We start from the raw sequence: 17703 nt of genomic DNA, 5'->3' as shown, positions 1-17703 counted from the left end.
AGGCTGTGCCGGGATGCGATAAGATAGAGGGAAAGAGAGGAAGAGAGATACGAAGGTAACGATACATAACCAGACGGAAAGCATTCACTGTGTCACTAAGGCACTGACTTTCACAGCTAAGGTTCCTACTTCTAGTACTGGTCCGGCAGAGTTATAATCTGCCAGGAAGATTCGGATCTGCACAGCTGTTTGAATATACGGAATTTCCACATTCAATTCCAATAAATGATGTCTTCTACGTCTAGCATCATTTGTAGAAGAAGTGGACAAGACGACTGCCGTGACGCACGGCAACTACAGAGCTGTGGGCAGTGCAGCCGGCGGCTGCAGATAGAAGTCGGCGACATTCCGATTCTGCGCCGCGTCCCGTGCAAAACGCGCCGCCGACCACGCGCTGCTCGCTGCCTCCGACCGCTCGCTGTTGGTTTTGGCGCACGCACGGACGCCTGCGGCAGACCGCGGGGCCCGCCGCTGCCGAGCAGGCGGAGGCTGCAGCAGCCGCTGTCGCCTGCCGACTCTGTGCAAACCACCGCCGCAAAAACCCAGCATCCCAGCTGCAGCCGCTGCTTCTGCAAATAACGCTTCTGCAGAACACTGCTCAGGTGTCCTTCATCTCATCTCCAACAGCAGGTCTGCTGAACAAAAGTACAGGGCTATTAGAAATGATTGAAGCGATTTCATAAATTCACTGTAGCTCCATTCATTGACATATGGTCACGACACACTACAGATACGTAGAAAAACTCATAAAATTTTGTTCGGCTGAAGCCGCACTTCAGGTTTCTGCCGTCAGAGCGCTCGAGAGCGCAGTGAGACAAAATGGCGACTGGAGCCGAGAAAGCGTATGTCATGCTTGAAATGCACTCACATCAGTCAGTCACAACAGTGCAACGACACTTCAGGACGAAGTTCAACAAAGATCCACCAACTGCTAACTCCATTCGGCGATGGTATGCGCAGTTTAAAGCTTCTGGATGCCTCTGTAAGGGGAAATCAACGGGTCGGCCTGCAGTGAGCGAAGAAACGGTTGAACGCGTGCGGGCAAGTTTCACGCGTAGCCCGCGGAAAATTGGCTCATGCCACAACTGGAGACCGACAGCGCCGACTTCATCTTTCAACAGGATGGTGCTCCACCACACTTCCATCATGATGTTCGGCATTTATTAAACAGGAGATTGGAAAACCGATGGATCGGTCGTGGTGGAGATCACGATCAGCAGTTCATGTCATGGCCTCCACGCTCTCCCGACCTAACCACATGCGATTTCTTTCTGTGGGGTTATGTGAAAGATTCAGTGTTTAAACCTCCTCTACCAAGAAACGTGCCAGAACTGCGAGCTCGCATCAACGATGCTTTCGAACTCATTGATGGGGACATGCTGCGCCGAGTGTGGGAGGAACTTGATTATCGGCTTGATGTCTGCCGAATCACTAAAGGGGCACATATCGAACATTTGTGAATGCCTAAAAATACTTTTTGAGTTTTTGTATGTGTGTGCAAAGCATTGTGAAAATATCTCAAATAATAAAGTTATTGTAGAGCTGTGAAATCGCTTCAATCATTTGTAATAACCCTGTAATAGTAAAAACAGACTGCAGCACAGTCACGCCACGCGCAGTTTGCGGTTGACATATAGGGTGTCTCACCAACTCATATACACTGAGCTGACAGAAGTCACGGGACACCTCCTAACGTTGCGTCGCACCTTCTTTTCCACGGCGTAGGGCGGCAACTCGTCGTGGCATGGACTTGTAAGACGTGTATGTTTCTATTGTCTATTGTCAAACCACAATTTATGAAAGATGCTTATATTTTATTAATAGGATTAAGTAGGAATAATTAGTATTTGTCATTTTGGAAATAATTGTGGTAGCAGGGAATGTCGGCACCAAAGTATTGTTGGCGGGAGACACCGCACATTGATGTAATTTTCAAAAGGGCGGGAGAGACGGTGTATGGATACATTTTAAGAAAAGAGCGGGAAAGACCACGCATTGATTCATTTTTTAATGGTAGCAGGGATTGTCTGCACCAGAAAGCATTCTTGCCGGGAGAGACCGCACTTTAGCGTTCGTAGGAAGTCGGCAGTAAGCGAGATGTGAAGCGAGTCGGTAGCAGGTCTGAAGCGAGAGGTTGAGAGGAGCGGTGTGCCTACCAGCCACCAGCTATGATTTACAAGAGATTATAAGCGGATGTACAGAGACATCAGCTAAATATTATCAGAAGAGGAACCAATATTATTGATATTTTTTTTTTTTTTTACTTGAGAAACTCGGGACTCCTGAAGGTATGTTTGCGCAATGCTAGTTGTAACATTATTGTAAAAAGTAAGTCCCATTTGAAAGTTTTATAACATTATTGTAAAAAGTAAGTCCCATTTGAAAGTTTGTAAAATCATTTCATTCAGAATATAATTAATTTTTGCCAGCAATATTGCATTACTGATTATAATCCATCCAAAAAACGATCAACGTAAAACTTCGCAAAATTTTATTGTTGTCATGAAAAAGTGTAACTATGAATTACGTAACGTCAGTCAAATTAATTAAAGAATAACGTCAGCTTTGCTATTAAAGAATAACGTCAGCTTTGGTAATAAATACAGCCACTTATTATGACAGCCCACCAGCAGTTAATAGAGTATAGTAGAACAGAGTAAGTACATTCGTGTCGCAGTTCGGTGTAGCAGTCACATGGCGATCCAGTAACAGTAAAAAAGGTAAGGAACAGTTTTGGGTTATTGCAGGTAACGACTGAGGGCCACGACGAACATAGAATGTGTCGTCGAAATAACAGCAAATCACTTTTAATAAGCAGCATTTAAATTTGTATGCGAAGATTGCACTTACTATTATTGAGAAAGAGAATTAATTTCAAAGGGAAGATTTCATTAGTTATTATTAAGCAAGAGATAGAAATCCTAAGGCAGGGGCGGGCAGGAATCCTGCACATGTGCGGTGCACTTGCACGCATGCAATTAACAGGTGTTCCGCGTGCACACAGGGGCAAGCTGGCCACCCGCTTATCTCCCATCTCGACCATACCTTCTGTCCGCTCCTTCCTCTGTAATGCGTTTTGTTTCCTAGCTTGCTTTATTGAGTGAATGAATAAGGTTAGTAGGAGTGCTTGAAGGAAATCATGATTTGAAAGAGTACCTATTACCTACGATACGTTTTATTTAATTATCACAGGTGAAGTTTACAATACGTTTAATATCTGGAACAAAATTTCTACATACAGACAAACACAAACAGTTACGTAAATTTTCATCACTGATGTTTGCTCTTAACGGAGACTTATTAATTCAGCAAATGGTTTTCCAGCTCTCGCTATATTAAGCGCAGTCTTATAACTTGCACGTACCGCTGGGCTATTATTGTTGTCGTCCTGAAAACTTGAAAACAGTGCTCCATAAAATTTTCAATCAATTAGATGAGAGACATGACGAGAGAAAGTCGCAGATCTCTCGTGACAACAGCAACTACGACAAATTCAAATGGCTCTGAGCACTATGGGACTTCTGCTGTGGTCATCAGTCCCCTAGAACTTAGAACTACTTAAACCTAACTAACCTAAGGACATCACACACAACCATGCCCGAGGCAGGATTCGAACCTGCGACCATAGCGGTCGCGCGGTTCCAGACTAGTGCCTAGAACCGCTCGGCCACTCTGGCCGGCCAACTACGACAGATTCATCTGGTATCGTCAGATCCCTCTTCCTAAGCTCAGTCAATTCCCCATCCGCTCAGAATCCGACAATAAATTGTACTCGTCCTTGTGAAATTTATTATAATGGCCTTCAATACCAAACTTCCGTTGACCAGCGAGAATGCTGCCACATATTAAACATTTCGAATTTTCACGTTTTTGCGCAAAGAAAAAATGATTCTCCCATCACTTTTTAAAATATAGCAAATCTCCACTTCTCCGTTTCTTGAAATACAACGTTCACTACATAGTGCTCGCTTTGCATCAACGTCCGCAGCTTAGCCTGGCACTACACTGCCGCAACCTGCCGGCTGTCGCCACAGCCCCGGTCGACGCCTGCACGCGAGCAGCACACGTGCAGCGCTGTGCGCTCATGAGCCGCGTGCAACGTTTGCCCGCCCCTGTCCTAAGGGAAGGATCATAGGTTATTGTAGAAGGGAAGGTTGCGTAACAAAAAATATACAGAGGAGACGGGAAGGTTTCAGACTCAACGAGTTGATAAAAGTCCCCTGCATAAATATTGAGCCATGCTGCCTCTATAGTCGTCCGTAATTGGGAAAGTGTCGCTGGTGCAGGAGTTTGTGCACGAACTGACCTCTCGATCATGTCCCATAAATTTTCGATAGGATTCATGTTGGGCGATTTGGGTGGCAAAATCATTCGCTAGAATTGTCGAGAATGTTCTTCAAACAAATCGCGAACAATAGCGCCCCAGAAACATGCCTTGTGGTGATCCGTAAAAACTCCATTGTTGTTTGGAAAGGTGAAGTCCCTGAACGACTGCGAGTGGTCTCCATGTCGCCGACAGAGGACCCAGTCCTTCTCACGTGAACACAGGCCACACCATTGTGGAGCCGACACCAGCTGGCACAGTGCCGTTTTGACAGCTTAGCTGCACGGCTTCGTGGGATCTGCACCACACTCGAACCCTGCCATCAGTTCTTACCAACTGAAATCCGGATTGATCAGACCAGGCCACTGTTTCCCATTCGTCTAGGGTCCAACCGGTACGGTCACGAGCTTAGGAGAGCCGCTGCAGGTGGTGTCGTGCTGATAGCAGAGGCACTCGCGTCGGTGGTGTGCTCCCAGAGCCATCAACGCCGGATTTCGCCGCACTGTCGTAGCGGATACGTTCGTCGTACGTCCAGCATGGATGTGTGCGGCTATTTCACGCAGAGTTCCTTGTCTGTCAGCGTTACCACTGATAAAACTTTACGCAGACGCCGCTGCTCTCGGTCGTTAAGTGAAGGCAGTCGGCCACTGCGTGGTCCGTAGTGACAGGTGATGCCAGAAATTTGGTATTGTCGGCACACTCTTGGCGCTGTGGACTTCGGAATATTAGATTCCGTAACGACTTCCGAAACATGTCGCGGGTGTCCAGCTCAAATTACCACTCGTTGTCCAGCTGCCTTTTTCCACGAGATTTGCGCAGATGTTGGAAATGGTATACGACGTGAAGGACGTTGTAGATCTGGGTAGTTTTTAAGAGTACGCTGCTACAGTTTTGGTTGCAATTTCTGTCACATTCACCGTAAATTAACATCATATCTAGCTTTTCTTCATTACTGAAGACCGGTAAAGTGACGAGACGATTACAAATTTCACAATCCACACCAGAACAGAGAAAGGACTGTCCGAAGCGTATGTGAAATGAGTCACAGTGTACTCCGAGAGAAGGAGACACTAGTAGACTGAACAGTGTAGGCAGAGCGTGCGAACTGACAATGGTCTATTTGCAGCAGGCTGCAGGTCAGTGCAGGCAAACCTTGCCCTGCCCATTACGGCGGAAAACGCGGCTCCGCTCCCATTGTTTAAAGTCCAATGTTTCAGAATATGTGAGGTTTAAAACAGGTAAACCATAATGAGATTTTCACTCTGCAGCGGAGTGTGCTGATATGAAACTTCCTGGAAGATTAAAACTGTATGCCGGACCGAGACTCGAACTCGGTCCAGCACACAGTTTTAATCTTCCAGGAAGTTTCAGGTAAACCATGTCTGCCATTACGAACTGCACCTCTAGTTCTCATTTCTGCAGAAAAAAACATACATGCGCCATTAAAAAAAACTAATTTTATGTTGAAACTGGTGTTCGTTGACCTTTATAGAACATGCTCATAGGATGAGCCCCTGACATAGGTGCATCACTGGCCAATTGTATTTTTCACATTTTGTTTCTTTCAGAAATATGCGAGATGGCAGAGTTAGAAGGGACACATATAAGATTCGGAAACTGCCCAATTCCACTATACACTCCTGGAAATTGAAATAAGAACACCGTGAATTCATTGTCCCAGGAAGGGGAAACTGTATTGACACATTCCTGGGGTCAGATACATCACATGATCACACTGACAGAACCACAGGCACATAGACACAGGCAACAGAGCATGCACAATGTCGGCACTAGTACAGTGTATATCCACCTTTCGCAGCAATGCAGGCTGCTATTCTCCCATGGAGACGATCGTAGAGATGCTGGATGTAGTCCTGTGGAACGGCTTGCCATGCCATTTCCACCTGGCGCCTCAGTTGGACCAGCGTTCGTGCTGGACGTGCAGACCGCGTGAGACGACGCTTCATCCAGTCCCAAACATGCTCAATGGGGGACAGATCCGGAGATCTTGCTGGCCAGGGTAGTTGACTTACACCTTCTAGAGCACGTTGGGTGGCACGGGATACATGCGGACGTGCATTGTCCTGTTGGAACAGCAAGTTCCCTTGCCGGTCTAGGAATGGTAGAACGATGGGTTCGATGACGGTTTGGATGTACCGTGCACTATTCAGTGTCCCCTCGACGATCACCAGTGGTGTACGGCCAGTGTAGGAGATCGCTCCCCACACCATGATGCCGGGTGTTGGCCCTGTGTGCCTCGGTCGTATGCAGTCCTGATTGTGGCGCTCACCTGCACGGCGCCAAACACGCATACGACCATCATTGGCACCAAGGCAGAAGCGACTCTCATCGCTGAAGACGACACGTCTCCATTCGTCCCTCCATTCACGCCTGTCGCGACACCACTGGAGGCGGGCTGCACGATGTTGGGGCGTGAGCGGAAGACGGCCTAACGGTGTGCGGGACCGTAGCCCAGCTTCATGGAGACGGTTGCGAATGGTCCTCGCCGATACCCCAGGAGCAACAGTGTCCCTAATTTGCTGGGAAGTGGCGGTGCGGTCCCCTACGGCACTGCGTAGGATCCTACGGTCTTGGCGTGCATCCGTGCGTCGCTGCGGTCCGGTCCCAGGTCGACGGGCACGTGCACCTTCCGCCGACCACTGGCGACAACATCGATGTACTGTGGAGACCTCACGCCCCACGTGTTGAGCAATTCGGCGGTACGTCCACCCGGCCTCCCGCATGCCCACTATACGCCCTCGCTCAAAGTCCGTCAACTGCACATACGGTTCACGTCCACGCTGTCGCGGCATGCTACCAGTGTTAAAGACTGCGATGGAGCTCCGTATGCCACGGCAAACTGGCTGACACTGACGGCGGCGGTGCACAAATGCTGCGCAGCTAGCGCCATTCGACGGCCAACACCGCGGTTCCTGGTGTGTCCGCTGTGCCGTGCGTGTGATCATTGCTTGTACAGCCCTCTCGCAGTGTCCGGAGCAAGTATGGTGGGTCTGACACACCGGTGTCAATGTGTACTTTTTTCCATTTCCAGGAGTGTATTAACGACATGCCATTCTATATTCACGAAGATGCAAAGCTGGTACTTTTTGCCGATGATACAAGTATAGCTACCACATCCAACAGACAAGAATTAACTGATGAAATTGTAAACGATATTTTTCGGAAAATCAGGAAGTGGTTCTCTGCAAATGGGCTCTCATTGAACTTCGACAAAACACAGTACATACAGTTCCACACAGTAAATGGAATGACACCATTAATAAATATAGACTTCGATCAGAAATCGGTAGTTAAGGTAGAATATTCTAAATTTCTGGGTGTATGCATTGATGAGGGGTTGAACTGGAAAAAACACACTGAAGATCTGCTGAAACGTTTGAGTTCAGCTACTTATGGTACTTGGGTCATTGCAAATTTTGGCGATTTACATCTCACTAAATTAGCTTGCCACGTCTATTTTCATTCTCTGCTTTCTTATGGCATCATATTCTGGGGGAACTCATACGTTAAAAAAAAGTAAAAAAAAATGTTAAAATGCCTCTGAGCACTATGGGACTTAACATCTGAGGTCATCAGTCCCCTGGAACTTAGAACTACTTAAACCTAACTAAGCTAAGAACATCACACGCATCCATGCCCGAGGCAGGATTCGAAACTGCGACCGTAGCGGTCGCGCGGTTCCAGACTGAAGCGCCTAGAGCCGCTCGCTCATACAGGCCGGCCAGCAGTCCGTTCTTGGTGTTCCTTCTTATGGTTCCGTCTTGGTCTTGCAGATCTTATACACACATCAAAAAAGTTTTGCATCACCCAGTTCCCAGAACTCCTGAAGATAGACGTTGACTGTGGATATTCTACCACAAACACAGTGTCTTTGACTGTTCAGAGATGTCACTAAACCCGCCCAAATATGTAAACAACCATGCATAAGCAGCGCCTATTAGACGGAGGGGGTCCGACAGCCGATCAGTTCCAGTCATTCCACCAGGAAGGAGGTACACGACTCTTTTTATCTGTAGTTCAGCCATGCCTAGACGGTCAATACCGCGGTTCGATCGCGTCCGCATTGTTATTTTGTACCAGGAAGAGATTTCAAGAAGGTAAGTGTCCAGGCGTCTCGGAGTGAACCAAAGCGATGTTAAGCGAACATGGAGGAGGTACAGAGAGAGACAGGAACTTTCGATGACATGCCTCGCTCAGGCCGCCCAAGGGCTACTACTGCAGTGGATGACCGCTGCATACGGAGGAACCCTGACAGCAACGCCACCATGTTGAATAATGCTTTTCGGGCAGCCACAGGACGTCGTGTTACGACTCAAATTGTGCGCAATAGGCTGCATGATGCACAACTTCACTCCCGACGTCCGTGGCGAGGTCCATCTTTGCAATCGCGACACCATGCAGCGCGTTACAGATCGGCCCAATAACATCTACATCTACATCTATATCCATACTCCGCAAGCCACCTGACGGTGTGTGGCGGAGGGTACCTTGAGTACCTCTATCGGTTCTCCCTTCTATTCCAGTCTCGTATTGTTCATGGAAAGAAGGATTGTCGGTATGCTTCTGTGTGGGCTCTAATCTCTCTGGTTTTATCCTCATGGTCTCTTCGCGAGATATACGTAGGAGGGAGCAATATACTGCTTGACTCTTCGGTGAAGGTATGTTCTCGAAACTTTAACAAAAGCCCGTACCGAGCTACTGAGCGTCTCTCCTGCAGAGTCTTCCACTGGAGTTTATCATCTCCGTAACGCTTTCGCGATTACTAAACGATCTTGTAACGAAGCGCGCTGCTCTCCGTTGGATCTTCTCCATCTCTTCTATTAATCCCATCTGGTACGGATCCCACACTGCTGAGCAGTATTGAAGCAGTGGGCGAACAAGCGTACTGTAACCTACTTCCTTTGTTTTCGGATTACATTTCCTTAGGATTCTTCCAATGAATCTCAGTCTGGCATCTGCTTTACCAACGATCAACTTTATATGATCATTCCATTTTAAATCACTCCTAATGCGTACTCCCAGATAATTTATGGAATTAACTGCTTCCAGTTGCTGATCTGCTATTTTGTAGCTAAATGATAAGGAATCTATCTTTCTATCTATTCGCAACACATTACACTTGTCTACATTGATATTCAATTGCCATTCCCTGCACCATGCGTCAATTCGCTGCAGATCCTCCTGCATTTCAGTACAATTTTCCATTTTTACAACCTCTCGATACACCACCGCATCATCTGCAAAAAGCCTCAGTGAATTTCCGATGTCATCCACAAGGTCATTTATGCCTAATAGACCGCTCAGACTGGCATCACGTTCTCTTCACCGATGAGTATCGCATATGCCTTCAACCACACAATCGTCGGAGACGTGTTTGAAGGCAACCCGGTCAGGCTGAACGCCTATGACACACTGTCCAGCAAGTACAGCATGGTGGAGGTTCCCTGCTGTTTCGGGGTGGCATTATGTGGGGCCTACGTACGCTGCTGGTGGTCATGGAAGGCGCCGTAATGGCTGTAAGATACGTGAATGCCATCCTCCTACCGATACAGCAGCCACATCAGCTGCATGTTGGAGAGGCATTCGTCTTCATGGACGACAATTCGCACCCCCATCGTGCACATATTGTGAATGACTTCCTTCAGGATAACGACATCGCCCGACTAGAGCGGCCAGCATGTTCTCTACATCTACATCTACATCTACATTTATACTCCGCAAGCCACCCAACGGTGTGTGGCGGAGGGCACTTTACGTGCCACTGTCATTACCTCCCTTTCCTGTTCCAGTCGCGAATGGTTCGCGGGAAGAACGACTGTCTGAAAGCCTCCGTGCGCGCTCTAATCTCTCTAATTCTACATTCGTGATCTCCTCAGGAGGTATAAGCAGGGGGAAGCAATATATTCGATACCTCATCCAGAAACGCACCCTCTCGAAACCTGGACAGCAAGCTACACCGCGATGCCGAGCGCCTCTCTTGCAGAGTCTGCCACTTGAGTTTGTTAAACATCTCCGTAACGCTATCACGGTTACCAAATAACCCTGTGACGAAACGCGCCGCTCTTCTTTGGATCTTCTCTATCTCCTCCGTCAACCCGACCTGGTACGGATCCCACACTGATGAGCAATACTCAAGTACAGGTCGAACGAGTGTTTTGTAAGCCACCTCCTTTGTTGATGGACTACATTTTCTAAGGACTCTCCCAATGAATCTCAACCTGGTACCCGCCTTACCAACAATTAATTTTATATGATCATTCCACTTCAAATCGTTCCGCACGCATACTCCCAGATATTTTACAGAAGTAACTGCTACCAGTGTTTGTTCCGCTATCATATAATCATACAATAAAGGATCCTTCCTTCTATGTATTCGCAATACATTACATTTGTCTATGTTAAGGGTCAGTTGCCACTCTCTCCACCAAGTGCCTATCCGCTGCAGATCTTCCTGCATTTCGCTACAATTTTCTAATGCTGCAACTTCTCTGTATACTTCAGCATCATTCGCGAAAAGCTGCATGGAACTTCCGACACTATCTACTATATCATTTATATATATTGTGAAAAGCAATGGTCCCATAACACTCCCCTTTGGCACGCCAGAGGTTACTTTAACGTCTGTAGACGTCTCTCCATTGATAACAACGTGTTGTGTTCCGTTTGCTAAAAACTCTTCAATACAGCTACACAGCTGGTCTGATATTCCGAAGGCTCTTACTTTATCAGGCGACAGTGCGGAACTGTATCGAACGCCTTCCGGAAGTCAAGAAAAATAGAATCTACCTGGGAGCCTGTATCTAATATTTTCTGGGTCTCATGAACAAATAAAGCGAGTTGGGTCTCACACGATCGCTGTTTCCGGATTTCCATGTTGATTCCTACATAGTAGATTCTGAGTTTCCAAAAACATGATACTCGAGCAAAAAACATGTTCTAAAATTCTACAGCAGATCGACGTCAGAGATATAGGTCTATAGTTTTGCGCATCTGCTCGACGACCCTTCTTGAAGACTGGGACTACCTGTGCTCTTTTCCAATCATTTGGAACCTTCCGTTCCTCTAGAGACTTGCGGTACACGGCTGTTAGAAGGGGGGCAGACATGAACCTTATCGATCATGCCTGGGATGGATTGAAAAGGGCTGTTTATGGACGACGTGACCCACCAACCACTCTGCGGGATCCACGCATAATCGCTGTTGAGGAGTGGGACAATCTGGACCAACAGCGCCTTGATGAACGTGTGGATAGTATGCCACTACGAATACAAGCACGCATCAATGTAAGAGGACGTGCTACTGGGTAGTAGAGGTGTCCGTGTGTACAGCAATGTGGATTCACCTGTGAAGGTCTGGCGGTATGGTGGTACAACATATAATGTGTGGTTTTCATGAGTATTAAGAAGGATGGAAATGAGGATTATGTTGGGCTCTATCCCAATTTTCTGTACAGGCTCTGTAACTCTCGGGACCGAGGTGATGCCAAACCTTTTTGATGTTGTTGTTGTTGTGGTCTTCAGTCCTGAGACTGGTTTGATGCAGCTCTCCATGCTACTCTATCCTGCGCAAGCTTCTTCATCTTCCAGTACCTACCGCAACCTACATCCCTCTGAATCTGCTTAGTGTATTCATCTCTTGGTCTCCCCCTACGATTTTTACCCTCCACGCTGCCCTCCAATACTAAATTGGTGATCCCTTGATGCCTCAGAACATGTCCTACCAACCGATCCCTTCTTCTGGTCAAGTTGTGCCACAAACTCCTCTTCTCCCCAATCCTATTCAGTACCTCCTCATTAATTATGTGATCTACCCATCTAATCTTCATCTTTTTGATGTGTGTATATTATTCGTCTTTCCCTATAGGTGACCCATATTTTTCTCACGATTTTTAACATCTTCAGCCATTTGACATTGTCGATCGCTTTTTACGGGTCGACAAATCACATGAACGCGTCTTGATTTGTCTTTAGTCTTGCTTCCATTATCAACCGCAACGTCAGAACTGCCTCCTCTCCGGTGGCCTCGCCTATCGTAAAAGTTATCATCCTCTAACAGATCCTTAGTTTTCTTTTCCATTCGTCTGTATATTATTCTTGTCAGTAGCTTGGATACATGAGCTGTTAAGCTGACTCTGTGATAGTTCTCGCACTTGTTGGCTCTTGGAGTCTTCGGAATTGTGGGGATGATATTTTTCCGAACGTCTGCTGGTACATCGCCAGTCTCATACATAGTAGAATCCAGTGTGAATAATCGCTGTATTGCCACTCCCGCTAACTATTTTAGATACTCAGAGGGAATGTTACCCATCCCTACTCCTTTAATTGATCTCAAGTTCTCTAAAACTCTTTTAAATTCTGATTCTAATACTGGATACCTGATCTCTTCCCTGTCGACTCCTGTTTCTTCTTCTATCACGCCATCAGATATGTATTGCCTCCTCATTCAGGCCCTTAATGTATTCTTTCCACCTGTTCACTCTCTCATCTGCATTTAATAGTGGAATTCCCATTGCATAATGTTACCCTCCTTGCTTTTAATTTCACCGAATGTTATTTTGACTTTTCTATATGTTGAGTCAGTCTTTCCGACAACGTTTCTATTTCCTCACATTTCTCATTTAGCCATTTCGCCTTGGCTTCCCTACACTTCCTATTTATTTCATTCCTATGTGACTTGTAGTTCTGGCTCTCCCTGAACATTTTTGTGTTTCGTTTTTTTGGCGATCAACTGAAGGATTTTCTTGTTATCCATGGTTTATTTTCAATTACCTTCTTTGCTCCTACGTTTTTCTTTTCAACTTCTGTGATTGTCCTTTTTAGAGTTGTCCGTTCGTGTTCAGCTGATTTACCTTCTGAGCTATTCGTTATTTCAGTACCTATCGCCTCAGAGAACTTCAAGCGTATCTCTTCATTTCTTAGTACTTCCGTATCCCACTCTTTGCGCATTGATTCTTCCTGACTAGTCCCTTAAACTTCAGCCTACTTCTGATCATTGCCAGATTATGATCTGAGTCTGTATCTGTTCCTGGGTACACCTTACAATCCAATATCTGATTTCGGAATCCCTGCCTGACAATGATGTAATCTAACGGAAATCTTTCTGTATCTACCGGCTTTTTTCAGGTATAGCTCCTCCTCTTTGTGATTCTTGAACAGAATATTGCTGTTATCATCTGAAATTTGCTGCATAACTCAGGTAGTCTTTCTCCTCTCACATTCCTACTACCAAGTCCATATTATCCCGCGTCCCTTTTTCCACTCCTTCGTCTCCAACCCGCATTCCAATCCCCGGTGATTATTAGATTTTCATCTTTGTCTACGTCCTGATTACTTGCGATTCGGGATGTACATCTGAACTACTGTTGTCGCTGTTAATTTGCTGTCGATTCTTGTGACAACAACCCTATCACAGAACTGCTCACAGGAACTCACTCACTGTCCTATGTTCCAATTCATAACGAATCCTACTCCCGCTCTTCCATTTTCTGCTACTGTTGATATAGCCATAGAATCGTCTGCCCAGAAATCCTTTGCATTTCACCTCACTGACGCCCACTACATGAGCCCTAGAATTTCCCTTTTCAGATTTTCTAGTTTCCCTACCAAGTTCCAACTTCTGACATTCAACGCTCCGACTCGTAGAACGTTATTCTTTCGTTGGTTACTCAGTCTTTTTCTCATGGTCACGCACCATATGGCAGTCTGGTACTGGAAATCTGAGTGGGGGTTCAGTCCGTAATGTTTGCCAATGAAGAGACCGTCATGTCGCTTTTTCAATTACAGGCGATGTGTCCTGTGGATGCACGTTGTGTGTCTTTAATGCAGTGGTTTCCATTGCCTTCTGCATCCTCATGCTGTTTATCATTACTGTTTCTTCCTCATTGTAGGAGCAATTTCCCACACCAAGGGCAAGATAGTGTTCCGAACCTCTGAACGCTCCTCTTTGTCAAGGGCGTTGACAGAATGAGGGTGACTTCTTACGACGTAGGTATACGGCAGCCATTAATGACGATTTTTATTCAGAATTAGGCACTAGTGCCGTAAGAACCCTGGACCGAGGACGTTTTGAATACTAATCAAAGACGCTACCCCTAGACTAGCAGATACTCTGTAGAATCTCTCGGGTTTCACGACATGACTGGGCGAAAACTACAAGACATACGGAAGACAGACACATATCAGGGGAAAACAGCATCTAACGACTATAAGGAATCCGCTTCGATTGCAAATAGAAGCCGGATGTTGACCTAGGGTTCGGTGCGGATAACCACGCCTTCTTAGGAACACACTAAAACTACAAACTGTCTAAAGAGGCATGGTCCATGGTCTATGGACCATGCCTCTTCAGGCAGTTTGTAGCTTTAGAGTGTTCCGAAGAAGACGTGGTTATCCGCGCCGAAACCTAGGTCAACATCCGGTTTCTATTTGTAACCGAGGCGGATTCTTTACAATCATTAAGTTATTCACGATTGCTGACGCACTGCAGTGTTGTTAAAGTTCTCAAAATAGCATCTCTTTAAGGTTTATTTCACATAACAGGCGCCGAATATGGGCACAATTTGCGACGTGCCAAACATCAAAGTGGATGCAACACACTGAAAAAGCTAACAAGAAATCCTGCGAAGGTGCGACAGCAACCTGCCATTGCAGGTATGTCACGTGGGTTGCCTATGTGTAGGCATGAACAAAGTCCGTGCTACGAATACGGATCGGATGGTTCGTCTACGCGTTTTGACACGCCTCTCCCACAGCGCAACCACACCACGGTACGTGTATCACACATCAGAACTCGTAGAAATGCTCTGTCCACTGAAATATGTCATTTTGCTGTGTGTATTGTAGCTTCTTCGCACTCGTCTTGTGAAGCAAACGAATTCAACACGATTACTAGATTCGGTGTAATTACAATATTTAGAAGTTAGGATTTAGGGCGCTGTCTGTTTTGAACTTGAAATGGATTGTTGTCTTATGAGAAAGTATGTAATTTTATACCCAAATACGGAAATATATCACTTCGAAACAGGAGGAAAAACGGTTTTGCAGCTCCAAGATACCACTATAAAAATGGCGCAAAGGGCGTACAGCTTTCATTTTTTCTGTGTCATTTAATTGTGTCGAGTGCTGGTTACGTTGGGAAAATAAATGTCTCTCACAAACCACGAGAATATAGGTATGCTACTTATTTTCCGTGAATGCAGAAGGAATATGAAGAGAACAATTGAGTTGTACGCACAACCACAAACGGTGTCCAATAATAATGGCAATTCAGCGAATGTCCAAGAAATTGTTATTACAATGGCGCTGGAACAATACGTAGAGGGTCAGATCAAGACTGCAACGGACGGAGTGAATGAATTAGGGGTTCTGAGAGGCGCACTTTTTACAATGCGTTTGAGTGAAAAGAGAACTACGGTATCCCGGTCGGTTCAGGAAATATCTGGGGTGAACAGCTTAACTGAATCACTCTGTATATGATGTATATGACAGTAAACCAATTTATCAGTATTCTTTTGTGTTCTCCGACCACAGGAAATCGTTTCATACAGCCATAGTCCTAACCTGATTCTGTGCCACTAATACTTAACTACGCACCTCATGACGCACACTCATGGGGTACTCCTACAAATTACGTAACCTATCTAACGATCGCCATCGTTATGGTGAATGCTAATAACTGGTGACTGAAATATTTTACACCACAGCTTCACTTATCCAACAATACTTCCTCATCCAAGGAATAACATTTTTTTTTTTTTTAATTTCCATCACTCACTCTGATCCCGTGAGCACATACGGCATTGTTACGCTAGTTGTAGCACTTATAAACTGTCAACTTTCCTCTTAGCAAAATGTCAAAAATTAAATGTGCCTGTAGTCTGGCCACACAATTATGTTGAAATCTCTGCCGCTCTCTTTATGATACTTCGTTAAGGGCTTCCTAGGGCAGCTTCGGATCGCAGCAATCTGTCGCCAGATTGGGCGATTTTTCCGTAGGTCGCACATGTTTTTGTAGATATCGACTCTCAGCAATGGATCGCTGATCGCTAGTAATTCCCAAGCAGTCCGATGAATCGCTGGTGATCAAAGAACCCCCGAATTCTGGCTGGTTGCGTAGTTTTGTTTCGTTCCGGTATGGCCACGCTGAGTAACAGATGGGTTGTAGAATTTCCAGACTCACCCAGGTGGCACTAACTATTCTGGATTCTGATATCAAAGGAGTTATCAGCTACATTAAAAAGTGATCCAAATATTCAAACGTTGATGCTCTTAGAATTTTCAGTGGTTAGTATTTGCAAGCTTTTGTTGTTGGTGTAGATAACCCGCCAGGGTAGCCGAGAGCGCTAACGCGCTGCTTCCTGGACTCGGGTAGGCGCGCCGGCCCCGGATCGAATCCGCCTGGCGGATGAACGACGAGGTGCGGTGTGCCGGCCAGCCTGGATGTGGTTTTTAGGCGGTTTTCCACATCCCGCTAGGTGAATACCGGGCTGGTCCCCACGTTCCGCCTCAGTTACACGCGTCGCAGACATTTGAAACATGTCCGCGCTATTTCACGATGTACACTAGACACAGACAGTTGGGGGTACACTGATTCCGTCCCGGAGGGTATGGGGTGGCGGCAGGAAGGGAATCCGGCCATCCCTTACACTAACCTTGCCAAATCCGTTGTAAACACGCCGATCCTGCGATCGCTGCGGGACTATGGCGTAAGCGAAAGAAAGAAAGAATTTGTTGGTGTAGATACTCATAGCTTTTTCGTTGAATAACAGGCAATTTAGGTTTGAATAGTAAATACTTAGAAAATAGTCCCAGATCAACTTTGATAGATTTCAGCTCATTTAGTCTGCCATTAACTGTCGACTTACACATAAAAACTATCACTGCTGCCAAACACAGCAGTTCTTCCGTAACAAAATTTTACAGCACAATTACGTTCGAAATAATAATTGAAAATGTATAGTAAATTGCTCGTGCGTGATTTAATCGAAGAGAGCGGTCGATTTCAGGAGATATTGTTGCCGAGGGAAGTATCGGGCGATGTATCGTTGATGTGTGGAGCGCTTTAGGAGAAAACACGTAAATGTGAAGTAAATCAGCAATGTCCTTTTGTGCCTTTAACGATTTAGGGTAACCGAAAAAAAATTGAATAATCAGTGTGTAGTGGTACAACGATGAAAATTAATATTACGACGATGTCAAACCTTATTTTAACGATGTAAAGAAGTATTCATGATATTAAAAATGTAATTATAATTTTATTATTTTCATTTTTGTGCTCAGTGTATCAAAGACTTTCTAGTGCACGGAATAAATTAGCATTGTTTGTATTACGAAACTATATATGATTGTTAAGGGTTAAGC

This window comes from Schistocerca cancellata, chromosome 7 (genome assembly GCF_023864275.1).
Source record: "Schistocerca cancellata isolate TAMUIC-IGC-003103 chromosome 7, iqSchCanc2.1, whole genome shotgun sequence".
Lineage (NCBI taxonomy): Eukaryota > Metazoa > Arthropoda > Insecta > Orthoptera > Acrididae > Schistocerca > Schistocerca cancellata.
The sequence above is the reverse complement of the archived record's forward strand: the minus strand, read 5'-3'. Positions refer to the sequence as shown.